Genomic DNA, 21,167 nt, shown 5'->3' with positions numbered 1-21,167 from the left:
TTGTGTATGATCAATTGCCTTTGTGAATGGATCTGCTATATTATCTTTTGTGTCTACTCTTTCAATCTTGATCTCTTAGCGATCAACTATCTCACTGATCAAGTGATACTTTCTCAGAATATGTCTGGACTTATGGTGAGACCGAGGTTCCTTTGTCAGAGCTATTGTAGCATTACTATCACAGTATAAAGGTACTGGATCTTTAATGGCGGGAACAACTTCCAGGTCTGAAAGGAACTTCCTCATCCAGACAGCTTCTTTGGCTGCATCATTTACCGTAATGTATTCGGCTTCCATAGTAGAGTCTTCTACTGTGTCCTGTTTGGAACTTTTTCAACTATCAGCCTCTCTATTGATGGTAAAAACATATCCTGAAATAGATTTACTATCATTGATATCGCTCTGAAAGCTAGAATCAGAAAAAGCCTCTATCTGGAGGTTACTTTTACCGTATATCAAAAATAACTCTTTAGTTCTTTTCAGATACTTAAGTATATTTTTAATCGCTTTCCAATGCTCTTCTTCATGATTAGATTGGTATCTACTTACCAAACTGAGTGAATAAGCAATATCCGGTCTAGTACATAACATAGCATACATGATCGATCCTACTGCCGAGGCATAAGGAATTAGACTCATGCGTTTCCTCTCTTCATCAGTCCCAGGAGACATCTTTTTAGAGTGGGAGATTCCAGGAGATGCATGTACAAAACATTTCTTTGAATTTTCCATACTAAACCGCTTTAGCACTTTGCTAATGTATCTAGATTAGAATAATCCTAATATCCATTTAGATCTATCTCTATAGATCTGAATACCTAGTATATAGGATGCTTCACCCAAATTTTTCATGGAATTTTTTTTATAGTCAAATTTTTACCGCTTGTAATGAAGGTATATCATTATCGATTAAGAGTATATCGTCTACATAAAAAATAAGAAATGATACTATACTCCTAATATCCTTTTATACACACATGGTTCATCTGGATTTTTGATGAAACCAAACTCTTTGATAGCATCATCAAAACAGATGTTCCATCTCCGCGATGCTTGCTTCAGGCTAAAAATGGTTTTAAGCAACCTACATGTTTTTCCACTGCTCCCACTAACTACAAATCCCTCTAGTTGAGACATATATATGTACTCTTCTAAATCACCATTTAGAAATATAGTTTTGACGTCCATTTGCCAGATCTTGTAGTCATAGTGAGCAGCTATAGTAAGTAAGATTCGAATAGACTTTAGCATATCCACTGGAGAAAAGGTTTCATCGTAGTCTAAACCAGGTCTTTGATGAAAATCTTTAGCTACAAGTTTAGCTTTAAACTCTAATTTCTCATCTACACCCAACTTTTTCTTAAACAATCATTTGCAACCTATGAGTATCACCCCTTTAGGAGCATTGTCTAATATTCATACTTTGTTGGTGTACATAGAGTCTATTTCAGGTTTTATTACATCATGTCAAGCAACAGAGTCCATACTCTGAGAGAGGCTTGCTGATAACTCAAAGATTCGTCATCATATATGATATGATCTAACATTCTACTTTCAACGAGAAAATCATATTGTCTCTTAGGTGCATGAGATCGCCTTGGATATCTACGGAGTGGTTGAGGTTCTTCTGAGAAAATCATATTGTCTCTTAGGTGCATGAGATCGCCTTGGATATCTACGGAGTGGTTGAGGTTCTTCTGGTACAACTGAATTTTCTGGTTCTACTAAATTATCAGTATTGATTTGTATCTCTAAAGTTTCTTTCAGTTCTACCATGTTCCTACTAATTTCTTTTTAAATAAATTCCTTCTCCAAGAAGGTAGCATACCGAGAAACAATTATCTTTTGTTCAATGATGTGATACAATTGATATCCATGGGAATTCCTTGGATATCCTACAAATTTAATACTGAGCGTGCGTCTAACTTTTTGGGATCTCACTTTTTTACATAAGCATGACATCCCCAAATTTTAATATAATTAAGATGTGGTTTCATCTCATACCATATCTGATATGGAGGTTTAGATACTACTTTAGTAGGAACCCTATTCGTAAATGTGCTGCTGTTTCTAACACATACCCCCCGAATGAAAAAGGTAACTCATCATTACTCATCATAGAACGTACCATATCTAATAGGGTATGATTACTCCTTTTTGACACACCGTTAAGCTATGGTGTAAAGGGTGAAGTAACATGAGAGAGAATCTCATTCTCTTTAAAACCCCTAAGAATTATGAGCTCAAGTATTAGCCTCCTCGATCCGATCAGAGAATTTTAACTTTCTTGCTCGTTTGGTTTTCTACTTCATTTTTATACTCGATTAATTTCTCAAATGCTTCAGACTTGTGTTTCATTAAAAACACATGTCCAAATCTTGAAAAATCATTAGTAAAAGTAATAAAATAGGAGTAGCCACCTCTGGCTATTGTAGACATAGGATCACATACATCACTATGTATCAGTCCAAAGAGTTCTGTAACTCTTTGATAATCATATTTTATTACAATTTTATATCCTTATTATCTATTTTATATGAATAAATATACCATTAATAATTGTTGTTAGATTAGTTTGCATATAAATGAATGGAAATATAAATAAATATTATTAAATGTAAAAACCCCTCAAAATCTCTCTTCTCTATTTTTGTAGCATTTTAGAAGCACATTGAAGCAAAAAGTCTATAGAACCGGACTGCTGGACTTGGTTGTAGAGGCTTAGAATTTCAAAATCAAACGTGGACTTGGATGCAAATAGTTGGAATGAAGTGGGCTTTTATGCAAAGATTTTGGACTTGGATGCAAATAGTTGGAATGAAGTGGGCTTTTATGCAAAGATTTGAATTAATTCTCATGACCGAACTAGGTGCTGCAGCTGGTTGGAATGAAGTGGGCTTTTATGCAAAGATTTGAATTAATTCTCATGACCGAACTAGGTGCTGCAGCTGAATTTCATTTATTTTTGAAACTTGGATTTAGCAACTTGGATTTTGAATGGGCTGGACCTGATGCAATGCAACTTGGATTTTTCTCTCAAGTGGGCCGGACTTGCAAGCTCTTCATTTTTTTTTTGGGAAGCTCCAATGGGCCGCTGCAGATTTCATTTTCAATCAAATGGGAAGTGGGCCGGATTTATTTCAAGACTCAAGGACTTGGAATGTGGGCTGCAGATTTTAATCAAAAATCACATGGACCGGACCTTGAGTTGCTGCAGGTTGGATTTCATCAATAGGCCGGACTTGTTGCTGCAAAAATTTGGAATTGGATCGGACTTGCACTTGCTGGACTTGATTTTTCAATTGTTTTTAAAAATCAATTAGGCCTCTTATGTTGGGCTAGAGAAGAACAAAAAGCAAATTCAAAGGTGGAGATTATTGCTTGGGGCTCAAGACAAATCCAATGGCTCATATTCATTGAAGATTACTATAAATAGGAATAAAGAGTGAGGGGTTAAGGGTGTGAAAAATTTTATAACTCCTTTTGGAGAGGAGGGCTACTCTTAATTGAGAAGGCCTTCCAAAAGTTGTAACTTTAGTTGCAATTAATAAAAATAATTTTTCTCCTCTTTAAATTTGTTCTTTCTCCTCTTTGTTGAATGATGAGGATGGAGATGAAGAGCAATTTGAAGGTTTGCATTTCTTTTCTCTTTTATTTCTTTTTAGTAATTTCTTTATTATTGCTTATTAGTTAGATTTAAATCCATGCTTGTAGTATAGATTTATTTTCTTATCTTTTTATTTCTTTTTGCACTTTAATTTGTAGAATAGATTTATTTTATTGCATTTAATTTTTGTAATATATTTTGTAGTGTAGATTTTTATTTTCTTTGTAGTTAGATTTATTTCTTGTTCATAGTTTAGATTTTTCTTTTCTTTTTATTTTTGTAATTAGTTCTTTTTCTTATTTTTTATTTCTTAAAGATGTGAATTTAATTCTTGTAGGAAGTTTAGAATTATATGAAACTAGTCTAATTTTCTTTATATTGTATGAATTATTCTCTTGCACTTAAAATGTTCATGTTTAGGATAATCAACTAGAGAACTAATCGGTAGAAGAAGAATTTGATAATCTATGCTTATCTTAAATGGTTTGATAGGTTATGCTTATGAATTCTAGAATTATTATCATGTTGTTGTTCTTATCATGAATAGTAATTTTAACTTAGATGATAATTTGATAGGTTACACTTTTCTTAAATGGTTTGATAAATTATGCTTAATAAATCTAAGTTGAAATATGATAAAAAGAGAATAGTTTTAATTTTGTAATTAAAATTGGTTAGTGGATTATATTCTAGATTTCTTACCTCTTTTGAATCCTCCATCTTAACTTTCTTAAATTTTCTTTTCATTCTTGGTTTATTTCTTGATTTTATTCATTCTTCTTTCTTGCCTTGTGATTTCATTTATTCTTTGATTCTTTCTTCTCTAAAATTCAATTTATTATCTCTTGCACATAAATCAAAACAACCACTCATCATAATCACACTTATTCTTTATTCCTAATTGTCATGCACAAAACATAAGAACCATTTCTAATAATCTCTTAAAATCACCTTCCTCGTGAGATCGATATTTTTTATAGTATAACTTGATAAATTGTGCACTTGTAATTTTGGTACATAATTATGCCGCATCAAGTTTTTGGCGCTGTTGCCGGGGAATGTGCTAAAATAGGATTTTATTAATTTGATTCTTTAACTTGTGTATTTTTATTGTGAAGGAACCGCTTGGAGCTTGAAAATCTTGGATTGAAGATCAAGAATTTGGAGCATTGCTTTCGGGTAAGTCTTCTTTCTAGTTTTCAATTCCACCCTCCTTAGTTAGCTTCACAATTAGAGACAATTAGGATTTAAAAAAAAGATTTTATTTTTGTTGACCATAATAAAATCCACCTTTCACTTGGACATTAACTAACAAGATAATAAATTCAAATATGAGCCATCTTCTCACATTTGATTGTTGTTGACTATAATTAAAAAAAAGATTTTCTTTTATCATCCTTTTTAGTCATTTTTAATTTCTAGGGTTGCATTTCATATAGTGTAGGAATTCACCAAAGTGATTGTAGCACTTGATTTGGCACACACTTAAAACATTCTTAAGGGCAAAAACCCAATCAAGATAAGGTAAGGGATTTCATCACCCTTTCCTTAGACCACAAATCACTAATTCCTCAATTCACAAACCCAAGCCTTCTAAAACTCATTAGACGTTGGCCCCTAAGGATTCGAGCTCAATAAGGAATAAGAAATCCTTAAGTGAACGGTTTAAGTTTTCTCAGAATAGTTGGTGTCTAAGGCAAGGTTTAGGGGTTGCGTAAAGCGCTCCGCAAGGAAAGAGGTACTTAATTGATCTTTAATCACCCTCTAGTACTATCCTTACTTGGCTAACTACCTGGGTAAAACTTTAATCTTTTCACTGTAGGAGTTTTTGGTTAGGAGCTGGTCTAGTTGAGTTAGGCTAAACCCTATAGTTAGAGTTGAATGAAAAGTGATTGCCTTGATTTGTTTTAGTTAGGATTTTTCTTTTTCTTTATCTTCTCATATATAAAAAAAACTAATTTTCTTTCTTTCTTTCCTTAAAAAAAATTGTTTTGGTGTATGCAATTTTGGGTTCGGGATAATTTTCATCGCTTAATCCGTGTTGAACAAATCCAAGAAATGACAAATCAACCAGTTCTTCAGGATATGTGTTACCCCACTAGAAATGCAATTCCATCTTGCATAAGACTCCCCGAAGTAAATGGAGCAAATTTCGAGCTTAGACCGCATTTCATAAACATGCTTCCCAAATTCCTAGGTAATGAAACAGAAGATGCATATATATTTATCTTGGAATTTGAGGAAGTATGTATTATAATTAAAATGAGGGAATTAACTGAAGATGCGATTAAGCTTAGATTTATTCCATTTGCTCTTAAGGACAAAGCTAAAAAATAGTTGTACAACTTACCGATAAATTCCATCTCAACTTGGGAGGAATTTGTCATCGTTTTTCTCAAGAAAATTTTCCCTATTCACAAAACGGTAAAGCTTAGGAACAACATTCAAAATTTCAAAATTGTCCCGGGAGAGCCATTCTGGAAATATTTTGACCGATTTAAAGATCTTTTAATCTAATGTCCTCATTACGGTCTAGAAAAATGGCGACTGTACCAAGTCATATATAAAGGATTGGACTATTCTTCAAAAACATCTTTAGAATCGATGTGTCAGGGAGATTTTATGAGGAAAAATGCAGATGAAGCTTAGGAATTTCTAGAGAGTTTATCCGAGGAAACAATACAGTGGGAAAACTGTGATAACAGGGTTTCATCTGTTCCCCAATCTAAGTCTAGTGATTTTTCCTTGGAGTCAAATATTGCTTCTGAAGTAAAGATGGCAACGATTATGCAGAGGTTAGAAGCCTTAGAAGTTAAGGAACGAGCTCCGGCTCAAATCAATCATATTTCTGCCCCGGGATGTCATAACTGTCAGTCTCCTACCCACGTTTCAGAGGAATGTCCTCTTCTAGGAAACAACCATGCTTAGAACAGATGAACGCTGCATTCCAGCGTCCCAGAAATGATCCATTTTCTCCAACCTACAATCCAGGTTGGAGAAATCATCCTAACTTTGCTTGGAACCAAGGAAACTCTCCCGGAAATCAAAACTTCATTCCCGCGTCAAACCCGCAATTCCCGAGGGGAAACGCTGTCTCGTTCAATACACCGAACAATTTTTCTGACCCACCTTTTCCAAACCAACATCCTCATCCTCACCAGCCTACAAATCCTTCAAATTCCGATCATGACAAACGTTTGAGTGTCTTAGAAAAGGGTTTAGAAGCTATGATCAAAGCTTCTATACAAACTACCAACATGTTGACCCAATCATCCACCACTCTAAATTCATTCATGAAAACCACCGGCCAAGTGCTCAACTCGAACACACAAGCCATAGCCCGGTTAAAACCCCACCTGGGGCACCTAGCCGCTGCCGTGAGTGAGAGAGAAAAAGGAAAATTTCCAAGTCAACCTATTGCAAACCCTAAAGACACTGGATCCAGTTCCAACCATCCAGCTCATGTGAATGCAGTACACACACTGCGATCAGGAAAACAAATAGACAATCAGGTTAGAATGCCACCGGATCAAACCCCTTCTCCTATTCAAAACACTCCTTCTGATGAAACAATTCCTTCCGATGACCAAAATGCTGAACTTGAAATTGAGCCTGATCTAGACAAGTATAGGCCCGTTGCCCCCTTTCCAGATAGACTCAAACCTAGGAAAAACTCCCCGCAGGTTGAGAAAATCCTAGAAACGTTTAAAAAGGTTAAGATCAACATCCCTCTCCTAGATGCAACCGAACAAATCCCTTCTTATGCAAAGTTCTTGAAGGACTTATGCACTAAGAAAAGAACCACCAATGTCCCCAAGAAAGTCTTCTTAGCTGCCAACCTCAGTGAAATTTTTCAAAACTCATGCCGTTGAAATATAAGGACCCTGGTTGTCCCACAATTCCATGCGTCATAGGTAACACTCACATTGATAAAGCACTTCTAGACTTGGAAGCCAGCGTCAACCTCCTTCCTTATTCAGTCTATCAACAACTAGGTGTAGGAGAACTTAAACCGACAAGATGCACTCTACAGTTAGCTGATAGATCTGTAAAATTTCCCAAAGGAGAGGTAGAGGATGTTCTGATAAAAGTTGGAGAGTTCATTTTTCCTGTTGATTTTATTGTCTTAGAAACGCAGCCCGTTTCTAATCTCAAAAGTCAAATCCCCGTCATTCTAGGAAGACCGTTCTTAGCCACCTCAAATGCTTTGATAAACTGTAGAACCGGTCAGATGAAACTATCTTTTGGGAATATGACTGTTGACCTCAATATCTTCAACTTAGGGAGACAGCCTAGTGATCCATCTGATGAACCCATGGAAGTGAATTTCATTCAAGGAATATCCAGTGAACAACAAGAGGGAGAGTGTGAGTCTGATTCAAATGCATCTGATTTAATGATTGAGGAGCTTTCTGATGACGAACTTGAGATAGAACCGCTGGTCAATCATGTTTTTGCTGTTGGCTGGCAACGAGAACCTTTAGAGATAGAACCCCGAGTCCAGCTTCGCCCATCTGTGGAGGAACCCCCTAAGTTAGAGCTCAAACCTCTACCCGAAAATCTAGAGTATGCCTACTTAGGGGAGAACGGGTCTTTACCAGTTATCATTTCTTCTGAGTTGACTACCGGTCAAAAAGAAGCTTTCTTAGCTGTTTTAAGAGAGAATAGGGAAGCCATTGGATGGACCATGGCTGATATCAAAGGGATTAGTCCAACCATTGTTCAACACCGAATCCATTTGATAGATGATGCCAAACCTACTAGAGATGCTCAACGTAGGTTAAACCCAGTGATGAAAGAAGCTGTTAGGAAAGACATTCTGAAATGTCTCGATCATGGGATCATTTATCCCATTTCTGATAGTTCATGGGTGAGTCCAGTCCAAGTTGTTCCAAAGAAATCTGGGATCACCGTGATCCAAAATGAGGCTAATGAGCTGATTCCCACTCGAATCCAAACTGGATGGCGAGTCTGTATTGACTACAGAAAACTCAACTTAGCCATTCGGAAAGATCACTTCTCTCTTCCTTTCATTGACCAAATGTTAGAGCGTTTAGCAGGACATGAGTTCTACTGTTTCCTGGATGGATATTCAGGTTACAATCAAATCCCTATCGCTCCAGAAGATCAGGAGAAAACCACCTTCACTTGCCCGTATGGAACATTCGCATACCGACGCATGCCTTTTGGCCTGTGCAATGCACCGGCCACATTCCAACGTTGCATGATCAGTATTTTTTCCGACATGGTAGAGCGATTTCTCAAAATTTTCATGGACGACTTTTCCATCTTTGGTGACACATTTTCCCAATGTTTGCATCATCTTAAACTGGTCCTAGAACGGTGTAGGGAGAAAAATCTGACTCTCAATTGTGAGAAATGTCATTCCATGGTCAAACAAGGTATTGTCTTAGGACATGTAGTTTCTAATAGGGAAATTGAAGTGGACAAAGCTAAGGTAGATCTCATTTCCAATCTCCCTCCTCCCAAAACAGTCAAAGATGTCAGATCTTTTTTTGGTCATGCTGGTTTTTACCGACGTTTCATCAAGGATTTCAGCAAAATTGCTAGACCCTTGACCAATCTCTTAGCCAAGGATACATCATTTGTCTTCTCTCCCGACTGCCTCAAAGCTTTTGAATATCTGAAAAAGGAGCTAACCACAGCTCTTATCATTCATGCACCGGACTGGACCTTACCATTCGAATTGATGTGTGATGCATCTGATTCTGCAATTGGAGCTGTTTTAGGACAACAGTTTGATGGAAAACCGCATGTGATCTACTACGTCAGTAGGACTCTGAATGATGCCCAGCAAAATTACTCTGTCACAGAGAAAGAGTTTTTAGCTGTAGTCTTTGCCTTAGAAAAATTCAGGTCCTACCTCATCGGTTTCTTAACCAAAGTTTTCACAGATCATGCCGCACTAAAGTATCTTTTGACCAAAAAGGATGCTAAAGCACGGCTCATTAGATGGATTCTCCTTCTTCAAGAGTTTGACATCCAAATTCTTGACAGAAGGGGAATAGAGAACCCCGTAGCAGATCACCTCTCTCGACTCCCAAATGTACCAACATCAACCGTTCCAATCAATGAGCATTTCCCCTGATGAACAACTCCTAGAAATCCAATCTGTTCCCTGGTTCGCTGACATTGTGAACTATGTAGTCATGAACCAGATCCCTTCTCATTGGTCCAAACAGGATAGATCCCGTTTTCTCTCCCAAGTAAAATACTTTTACTGGGATGATCCATATCTGTTCAAATACTGTCCTGATCAGATCTTTAGGAGGTGTGTTCCCACGGAAGAAACTAGGAGTGTTCTATCCTTTTGTCATGAACAAGCATGTGGGGGCCACTTTGGCCTGAGAAAAACCCAATCTGGGCTGTATTGGCCCACTCTCTTCAAGGATTCATTCGAGTTTTGCAAAACCTGTAACCGCTGTCAGCTTTTAGGGAAGGTCACTAGAAGAAATATGATGCCCCTACAACCCATTTTATCCGTTGAACTTTTTGATCTGTGGGGTATTGATTTCATGGGATCATTTCCAAATTCTTTTGGAAATGTTTATATTCTAGTAGCCGTTGAATACATGTCAAAATGGGTTTAGGCGGTAGCTTGCAAAACTAATGACAATAAGGTCGTTGTCAAATTTTTGAAAGAAAACATTTTTGCCCGGTTTGGAGTACCTCGGGCGATCATCAGTGATAACGGTACACATTTCTGTAACCGTTCTTTTGAGGCTTTGATGAGGAAATATTCAATCACACATAAATTGTCAACTCCTTATCACCCCCAAACCAGTGGACAAGTAGAGGTCACAAACAGGCAGATCAAACAAATCTTAGAAAAAACAGTTAATCATAACAGAAAAGATTGGTCTGTAAAATTATGTGATGCTCTGTGGGCATATAGAACAGCTTTCAAGGCAAATTTGGGGATGTCACCATACAGATTAGTATTCGGGAAAGCTTGCCACCTACCAGCAGAATTGGAACATCGAGCAATTTGGGTAATAAAACAGTTAAATTTTGACTCAGACTCGGCACGTAAAACAGATTGCTCCAAATAAATGAGTTGGAAGAAATTAGAAATGATGCATACATAAACTCAAAAATTTACAAAGAGAAAACAAAGATTTTTCATGACAAATCAATTTTGCGAAAAAATTTCTCTCCAGGACAGAAAGTTTTATTGTACAATTCAAAATTGCATCTTTTTCCTGGAAAATAAAGATCAAGATGGACAGGTCCATTTATTGTCAAACAGGTTTTTTCACATGGAGCTGTCGAGATAAAAAATCCTAAAAATGGTAACATTTTTAAAATAAATGGTCAACGTATAAAACCATTTTTAGAATTTTCTACGCTCGGAGAGGAAGAGGTTTTGGTTCTTCATGAACCTCATTATCTATAAAAAAAACTAATTTTTCTTTTGTTTCTTAAAAAAATTAAAAAAAATAATAATAATAAAATAATTTTTTTCCTTCCTTAAAAAAACAAAACAAAACAAAAATTTGAATAAGTAATAAAAAAATTAAAAAAATAAAATAAAATAAAATAAAATAAAAATAAAAATAATAAAAATAATTACTTACAATTTTCCTTTGATTTCTTCATCCTCATACTAACAGTAATTACAGATCCCTATCATCATTGTCAACCGAATAACTGTAAGTTCTTTAATTTTATCTGCTTTACTTTGTGCTTCAGCGAATTTGCATTGAGGACAATGCAAAATTTAGGTGTGGGGGTGAGAAATACATATTTTCCTCTTTATTTTACCTTTTTAATTATATTTTTTTCTTTTTTTTTTTGTTAAAAAAATTATAAAAATATTGTCACTTGCCAAGTTAATAGAGTTAAGTAATAATTGATCAAATTGATAGATTTTAAATTTTCTAATTCTTAATTAGTGACATATTCAAGTTCATCTTTTATGATAACTCCAAATAAAATTCTTAAGAAATGATTTTTTAACTAGTATACTTTACTTAAGTCTTACCTTAGATTTTTTTAATTAAAAATAATGAAATTTTTACATGCTTAACTTAGAGTTAAAAATATTTTTTTTAGGTTATCTTGATTTACACATTTTTCAGACTATATATACTTACACATATATATATTAAAAAAAACTAACCTTATAAAAGAAGAGTGCGAAAAATGGGCACCAACAAAAAAAACTCTTAAATTCAAGGTGATTCTATCTTATAAAGCCTAAGTTGCCTGAGCAACTAAGCCCAAGGAGTATCTCTATACTTAATGACCTAAGCCCAATTGGGTTGGAATTCATTGGCCCAAAACTCGTTAAATGGTCACTTAGAAAGCCCGTTAAAATAGAAAACAATCACCAAGAATTAGAGAGTGAGAAATAATATATAATATAACACTAACAATTGTTTTTATATATTGTTGTTTTGTATATATGGTCTTGAAAAATAATTTTTGATCAAGAGACTTGAAAGTTATTTAAAACAAAGAGTTGGCATGTTCTTTTCAAAACTTTTTAATTAAATTTCTAAGATTTGACTTGGTTTTGTATTGCTATAATGAAAAAGATTTTCTAGGGGATTTACATTGGAGTTATATATAAAAACGTTTTCTTGATTATTAACTAGCTTCAATTAGAATGTTTAAATATATCAAGGAAAATCTGTTATTTACTGACTTATTTAACTTGGCAAGTTGACCGAATTTTGGGGGTATATTCACTGCAAACCCTCACGAGACTACAACTCATCCACTAGGGTAACCTAGGGGTTTAAAGGCTTGTTGTATGCGCTAAATACAACCGCGATTCCTGCGAAAATGAGTTAGGATTTTCTTTTTATTTTTGCTATAGGACTAGCAAAAGTTTAGGTGTGGGGGTATTTGATAATCATATTTTATTACAATTTCATATCCTCATTATCTATTTTATATGAATAAATATACCATTAATAATTGTTGTTAGATTAGTTTGCACATAAATGAATGGAAATATAAATAAATATTATTAAATGTAAAAACCCCTCAAAATCTCTCTTCTCTATTTTTTTTAGCATTTTAGAAGCACATTGAAGCAAAAAGCTAATAGAACCGGACTGCTGGACTTGGTTGTAGAGGCTTGGAATTTTAAAATCAAATGTGGACTTGGATGCAAATAGTTGGAATGAAGTGGGCTTTTATGCAAAGATTTGAATTAATTCTCATGACCGAACTAGGTGCTGCAGCTAAATTTCATTTATTTTTGAAACTTGGATTTTGCAACTTGGATTTTGAATGGGCTGGACCTGATGCAATGTAACTTGGATTTTTCTCTCAAGTGGGCCGGACTTGCAAGCTCTTCATTTTTTTTTGAGAAGCTCCAATGAGCCGCTGCAGATTTCATTTTCAATCAAATAGGAAGTGGGCCGGATTTGTTTCAAGACTTAAGGACTTGGAATGTGGGCTGCAGATTTTAATCAAAAATCACATGGACCGGACCTTGAGTTGCTGCAGGTTGGATTTCATCAATAGGCCGAACTTGTTGCTGCAAAAATTTGGAATTGGATCGGACTTGCACTTGCTGGACTTGATTTTTCAATTGTTTTTGAAAATCAATTAGGCCTCTTATGTTGGGCTAGAGAAGAACAAAAAGCAAATTCAAATGTGGAGATTATTGCTTGGGGATCAAGACAAATCCAATAGCTCATATTCATTGAAGATTACTATAAATAGGAATAGAGAGTGAGGGGTTAAAGGTGTGAAAAATTTTATAACTCCTTTTGGAGAGGAGGGCTACTCTTACTTGAGAAGGCCTTCCAAAAGTTGTAACTTTAGTTGCAATTAATAAAAATAATTTTTCTCCTCTTTAAATTTGTTCTTTCTCCTCTTTGTTGAATGATGAGGATGGAGATGAAGAGCAATTTGAAGGTTTGTATTTCTTTTCTCTTTTATTTCTTTTTAGTAATTTCTTTATTATTGCTTATTAGTTAGATTTAAATTCATGCTTGTAGTATAGATTTATTTTCTTGTCTTTTTATTTCTGTTTGCACTTTAATTTGTAGAATAGATTTATTTTCTTGCATTTAATTTTTGTAATATATTTTGTAGTGTAGATTTTTATTTTCTTTGTAGTTAGATTTATTTCTTGTTCATAGTTTAGATTTTTCTTTTCTTTTTATTTTTGTAATTAGTTCTTTTTCTTATTTTTTATTTCTTAAAGATGTGAATTTAATTCTTGTAGGAAAGTTAGAATTATATGAAACTAGTCTAATTTCCTTTATATTGTATGAATTATTCTCTTGTACTTAAAATGTTCATGTTTAGGATAATCAACTAGAGAACTAATCGGTAGAAGAAGAATTTGATAATCTATGCTTATCTTAAATGGTTTGATAGGTTTGTTAGACCCTAGAGGGAGGGGGGTGATTAGGGTCTTATGCTAATCTAATCCAATTATATGCTAATTTAAAATTAATTAACAAGTTATCCTAGCAAGTATGAAATGCAATAATATATATGAGCTAGGATAAGCAATATACAATATGATATATTCTAGCAAAGAGATATATAGCAAAATATATATGCAATGATATATAAACTAACACAAGGGTAAACAATATAAACTAGATAGTGGATCATAAAAAGGATGAGTAATGCACAATTGGCGATATAAGATAAATGCAAAAACAACTGGAGTCCGGCCCTCCCGTCCTACGTCTCCGCTCCCCACTCCCGGGGAGAAATCCACTAACACAATCCGGTTTGGAAGCCGGAACTTCTACACACTCAGTTTTCAAGTTCACCGAAAACTCTCACACAACAAACACTATGCAAACACACTCTACACCCACTAAGTGTTGAACTAGACGTGTCTCCCTCAATTGCTCGATTACAATCTCTCCCTAGGTTCGTCAACCGACGCTACTCCTCTTGGGACGATCCCCGTCTCTCGCCACACACTTCTCTCTTGGTGTACAAGTGTATTACAAAGTAAAAAGCACAATATAACAAATGATTGTTCTCTCTAACAAGGTGAGAACTCAATTAGGCTCAACTCAAAGTCACACTATCCCACAACCTAATTATATAGTGTATGCAAATACAATAAGCTCAATGGTTGTGTATGTGTAAACAAAGAGTAAATCAAATCAAACTAAACTCAATATAAAACTAGCTTTAATAGAAATGATAATCAACAAATAATTATAAATAAAAGCTAGAGTTGAGTTTAGTAAAACTTCTCTAGATCAAGATGGAGAGATGGAGATATGAGCCCAAACAAGAAGATAATCTCCTCCACTTGTGAAAACCAAAACAGCTTTAAACTAAACCCTTAAACAAGCTTAAAACAAGCTTAAACCCTTTTTAAAACCCTTGTTTAAAAACTTCTTTTCTCTCTTGAAAACTGAGATCAAAGAGAGTATTTATATCCTCCAAAACCTCAGCTAAAAATCCCAAGTCAAAAGACAAAAACAGCCCCAACAAACAGCTCAGAGAAATAGCCGTTGGAAGCCAACAGATCTATTGTCGGTCGACCGGAAATTCTGTCGGTCGACCGATGGAGAGCAAAAACACAAAGACCAGCTCTGGACAATCGTCGGTCGACCAGTGCGGTCGACCGATGGAGCTTTCGGTCGACCGGACCGGTCGACCGACCAACTCTCTGCTGCATGCTGTCGAAAGAACAATTGAGCGGTCGACCGGTGCGGTCGACCGAAAACTGACACAGCAGAAAACTGTAAAATGCTGTTTAAAAATATCAAATAAATTCCAAAAAATGTAAAACTTTGGGGAATGATTGTAGATATGATAATAAACATGCTACAATGACTGGTTTCGAAAAAGGACTTCCCAAATGAAAAATATCATCATTTTGCAAAATAGTCCAAAACATGAAAATGTAAACATGTGAATTTTGACATTTTGGCTAAACCAACTTTTGAAACTTTACAAAATGATTTTATAGACTTGAAGAAAGATGTAAACTATTGTTATGAAGTCTATAAGCAATGAATGTAGTATTTTATCAAAATACACATATAATGCACTAAAACATGATTTCATTGAACTAACTAAAATTGATATTGATGAAATCATATATATGCATATAAGTATGAAACAAAAATATATTTTCTAATTATATTCAATTGTTTCATAGTAAAACTTGAAAACTATCAAACCAAAACATATATGTATATATATAACTATATATACAAAAACTAAAACGTGTATATGTGTATATGATTGAGCTTAAAGTACTAACACACATAATATAAAATCTAAACTAGATATACCCAAGCTTGATCTTGATCTTCAATAAGCTCGACTTGGTACACATGCGGATGAAGCTTGAACTTGATCTTTAACTTGAATTGAACGTTGCTTCACTCCACAATTCCGCCAACCTCCATTGGATATGATCGTTGAAGCTCTATTCCATCCATCCTCCAACTACGTTGTTTGTCTATAATAAATAAGAAAACACAAAAACTAGACAAACAACATTAGTGATAAATTGTTTGTTAAACATCATCAAAACAAGAAGGCCAACAATCTCCCCCTATTTGATGATGACAAACAATTTATAAAAAGAAATATATGCATGAAGGAAATGAATATATAATTTACAATTCACATGCATATAAACTCAAGAAGGAATATACTCACAATATTTCTCCCCCCTTTGACAACATCAAAAAGGGGACAAAAGAAATAAGAGAGCGAAAGCTCCCCCTATCAATAAGCATAGGTGAGTATAAAAAGAATATATATATATAGGGATTGCTCCCCCTATCAAAAAGCCATATAGAATATATGCAATGAAGATCATGACAAACACATTCAAGAGATAATGAGAACATATATAAATATATCAAGATGAACATATTGTCTCATATCATAAAAGCCAATATATAAAATAGATTTATGAAATCAAAAGAAGAGAAACATGAGAATCATGTAAAAAGTTTTCAAATGAAAACAAATCAACCAATTGAAATCATAAATCAAAGTTTAAATTCAGAAACAATGTTTGATCAATAAATAGAACTTCCAATTGAAATCATAAATCAAAGTTTAAATTCAGAAACAATGTTTGATCAATAAATAGAACTTTCTTTGAAGAACTTGATCAAAGCACTCATAGAATACATTATAAAGCATATATGAAATTTGAATCATCTATATAATGAATTCAAAAGAACAAATCAAAACAAAATTTTCATAGTTCAAAAATAAGATTATAAAACATACAAGAATCATGAACTATGGAAAAAATCATCTTTAAAAGTATAAAGCCAAATCATCATTGATTTTCAAAAATCAAGAGAGACAACTATATCTAGCTCTTGAGCTAGTAACAACCCATATAAACATTTAAGCATCCGGTAAACATGATTTGTGAATAAACACCCAATAAATCCGGAGGGTTATATAAGTACAAACCTCTCATCAAAACAAAACAAATAATCATGAAAACAAAAGATTTTATCAATTATAAATTGTTTTCATATAAAAAGATTTCAAAGCATAATTTTCAAAACCAAGAAAAAGAAAGATAAAAACATTAAAATTCTTGGTTTAAAAATCAAATTTGTTTTGGTACCCAAGAAAACTCTTGGTACCCTCAAAGCCCTAGGGTTATGAACCCTCTTAGGCACATATGGTGCACTAACATGGTCAAAACAATATTCATTCAAATGACCCTTCCGATTGCAATTTGTGCAATGAAAGAGATCCATTTATTTTTGTGGACCATTAGCACATGCACGGGAATCATTTACAAATAAAGATTTTCTTTTAAAATTATTTTGCAAATGAGAAACATTCTTAAACAATGGTCTATTTGGAACATATTGCAATTTAGAAGCTTTTTGTATATCAAAACAAAATTTAGCAAGATGTCCAAACCTACCACAAACATCACATTTAAAAACATGTGGTCTATTGGAAGCATTTGTCAAATGAGATTTTCTTTTCAAATCAAAGCAATATTTGGCCAAATGACCAAAACGACCACAATAATCACACTTGAACACACTAGCATGCTTATGATGAACTTTGTGAGAATGAGCATGTGAATGTGTAAGTGTACAAGATGAAGAAGCTATATGAGATGCACAAGGAACATTAGAATTCTTATGTTTGTGTGCATCATAACAAAACTTAGCTAAATGACCTTGACGGCCGCAAATAGAACACTTATAAGTTTTGCTATACATGTGTGCATAATGAGTAGATGATTTTGATTTAGTCTTGGCACACATGTCCATAAGCCTCTTATGATTATTAATGCATATTTTCAAAGTTGAATCTAAAGATGAAATACTATTTTTCATAAGATTCAAATCTTCATTTTTAGGCACATATGCATTTTTAGAAGTAGAACATAAATAGTTATTTATAAAAGAAGCTGTATCATTCTTTATGTTCTCTACTTCTAACATGGCATCAATCTTAGCATGAGATAAGCTAGAAATGGATGATGATAATTTCTCATTTTCCAATTTTAACATATCATTACTTTCTTTAAGAGCAACATTTTCTTTGGAAATGATATCAAAATTGGAAGCTAGCTTCTCATGATCGGATATAAGTTCTACATGCTTGCTTTGTAAATTAATGAAATCATTTTGCAATTTGTTAAAGGCATGTAATAATTTTTCACTAGCACAAGCAAGTTCATCACTAGATAAATCATTATCGGGTTCGAACTCGCAAACCTCACTAGGGCTATCGCCTAGTGGCCGTGTGCATGATGCTCCACATGAACTTGAAGCGGGATCCTCCAAAGCTTGTCGGATCGCCTCCAAGTCTCCTTGATGCGCTTCTATGAATTTCCATAATGTATAAGCGCTATCAAAAGAATCAAGCTTGTTAGACAAAAATGAATCAAATGCATTTAATAAAAATTCTAACATAAGCTTGTTCATAATAAACATCTTTTTATCATGTTTGCTCCACTTGGATTTCTCCAACGTGGGCACAATATAAGCACAATCAATGATTTCCCATAAATCGATATTTTTAGATTGAACAAATATTTTGAATCTAAAACACCATTGAGCATAAGGGAAAGCATTGAATTTAGGAGCAATACTAGAATCATAGCCTAAACAAGATGCATCATTCATATCCATAATTTGTAAAAATATGCAAGCAAGATACAAATGCAATCAAAACAAGATTAGCACAAAAAGATAACTTGGATCTTTAACTCAAGGCGATTAGACCTTAAATCAAAGAGCACCAAGCTCTCATACCAATTGTTAGACCCTAGAGGGGGGGGTGATTAGGGTCTTATGCTAATCTAATCCGATTATATGCCAATTTAAAATTAATTAACAAGTTATCCTAGCAAGTATGAAATGTAATAATATATATGAGCTAGGATAAGCAATATACAATATGATATATCCTAGCAAAGAGATATATAGCAAAATATATATGCAATGATATATAAACTAACACAAGGGTAAACAATATAAACTAGATAGTGGATCATAAAAAGGATGAGTAATGCACAATTGGCGATATAAGATAAATGCAAAAACAACTACGCCAAAGACAAACTCAAACAAGCAATATGATCACGGAGTTCGGACCTTCCGTCCTACGTCTCCGCTCCCCACTCCCGGGGAGAAATCCACTAACACAATCCGGTTTGAAAGCCGGAACTTCTACAAACTCGGTTTTCAAGTTCACCGAAAACTCTCACACAACAAACACTATGCAAACACACTCTACACCCACTAAGTGTTGAACTAGACGTGTCTCCCTCAAGTGCTCGATTACAACCTCTCCCTAGGTTCGTTAACCGACGCCACTCCTCTTGGGACGATCCCCGACTCCCGCCACACACTTCTCTCTTGGTGTACAAGTGTATTACAAAGTGAAAAGCACAATATAACAAATGATTGTTCTCTCTAACAAGGTGAGAACTCAATTAGGCTCAACTCAAAGTCACACTATCCCACAACCTAATTATATAATGTATGCAAATACAATAAGCTCAAAAAGCATGCAAATACAATAAGCTCAAAAGCATGCAAATACAATAAGCATGATGTTTTAAACAGCTCAGAGAAATAGCCATTGGAAGCCAACGGATCTATTGTCGGTCGACCGGAAATTCTGTCGCTCGACCGATGGAGAGCAAAAACACAAAGACCAGCTCTGGACAATCGTCGGTCGACCACTGCGGTCGACCGATGGAGCTTTCAGTCGACCGAACCGGTCGACCGACCAACTCTCTGCTGCATGCTGTCAAAAGAACAATTGAGCGGTCGACCGGTGCGGTCGACCGAAAACTGACACAGCAGAAAACTGTTATGCTAATTTTAAAACACTGTTTAAAAATATCAAATAAATTTTAAAAAATATAAAACTTTGGGGAATGATTGTAGACATGATAATAAACATGCTACAGTGACTGGTTATCAGAAAGGACATCCCAAATGAAAAATATTATTATTTTACAAAATAGTCCAAAACATGAAAATATGAGATACTTGAATTTTGATGTTTTGACATAAACTAACTTTTGAAACTTTGCAAAATGATTTTATAGACTTGAAAAAAGATGTAAACTATTGTTATGAAGTCTATAAACAATGAATGTGATATTTTATCAAAATACACATATAATGCACTAAAACATGATTTCATTGAACTAACTAAAATTGATATTGATGAAATCATATATATGCATATAAGTATGAAACAAAAATATATTTTCTAATTATATTCAATTGTTTTATGGTAAAACTTGAAAACTATCAAACCAAAACATATATGTATATATATAACTATATATACAAAAACTTAAAAGTGTATATGTGTATATGATTGAACTTAAAGTACTAACACACATAATATAAAATCTAAACTAGATATACCCAAGCTTGATCTTGATCTTCAATAAGCTCGACTTGGTACACATGCGGATGAAGCTTGAACTTGATCTTTAACTTGAATTGAACGTTGCTTCACTCCACAATTCCGCCAACCTCCATTGGATATGATCGTTGAAGCTCTATTCCATCCATCCTCCAACTACGTTGTTTGTCTATAATAAATAAGAAAACATAAAAACTAGACAAACAACATTAGTGGTAAATTGTTTGTTAAACATCATCTAAACAAGAATGCCAACAAGGTTATACTTATGAATTCTAGGATTATTATCATGTTGTTGTTCTTATCATGAATAGTAATTTTAACTTAGATGATAATTTGATAGGTTACACTTTTCTTAAATGGTTTGATAATATATGCTTAATAAATCTAAGTTGAAATATGATAAAAAGAGAATAGTTTGTATTTTGTAATTAAAATTGGTTAGTGGATTATATTCTAGATTTCTTACCTCTTTTGAATCCTCCATCTTAACTTTCTTAAATTTTCTTTTCATTCTTGGTTTATTTCTTGATTTTCTTCATTCTTCTTTCTTACCTTGTGATTTCATTTATTCTTTGATTTTTTCTTCTCTAAAATTTAATTTATTATCTCTTGCACATAAATCAAAATAACCACTCATCACAATCACACTTATTCTTTATTCCTAATTGTCATGCACAAAACATAAGAACTA

The sequence above is a fragment of the Asparagus officinalis genome, chromosome 7 (assembly GCF_001876935.1).
Source record: "Asparagus officinalis chromosome 7, Aspof.V1, whole genome shotgun sequence".
NCBI lineage: Eukaryota > Viridiplantae > Streptophyta > Magnoliopsida > Asparagales > Asparagaceae > Asparagus > Asparagus officinalis.
This window is presented reverse-complemented; position numbering follows the sequence as displayed.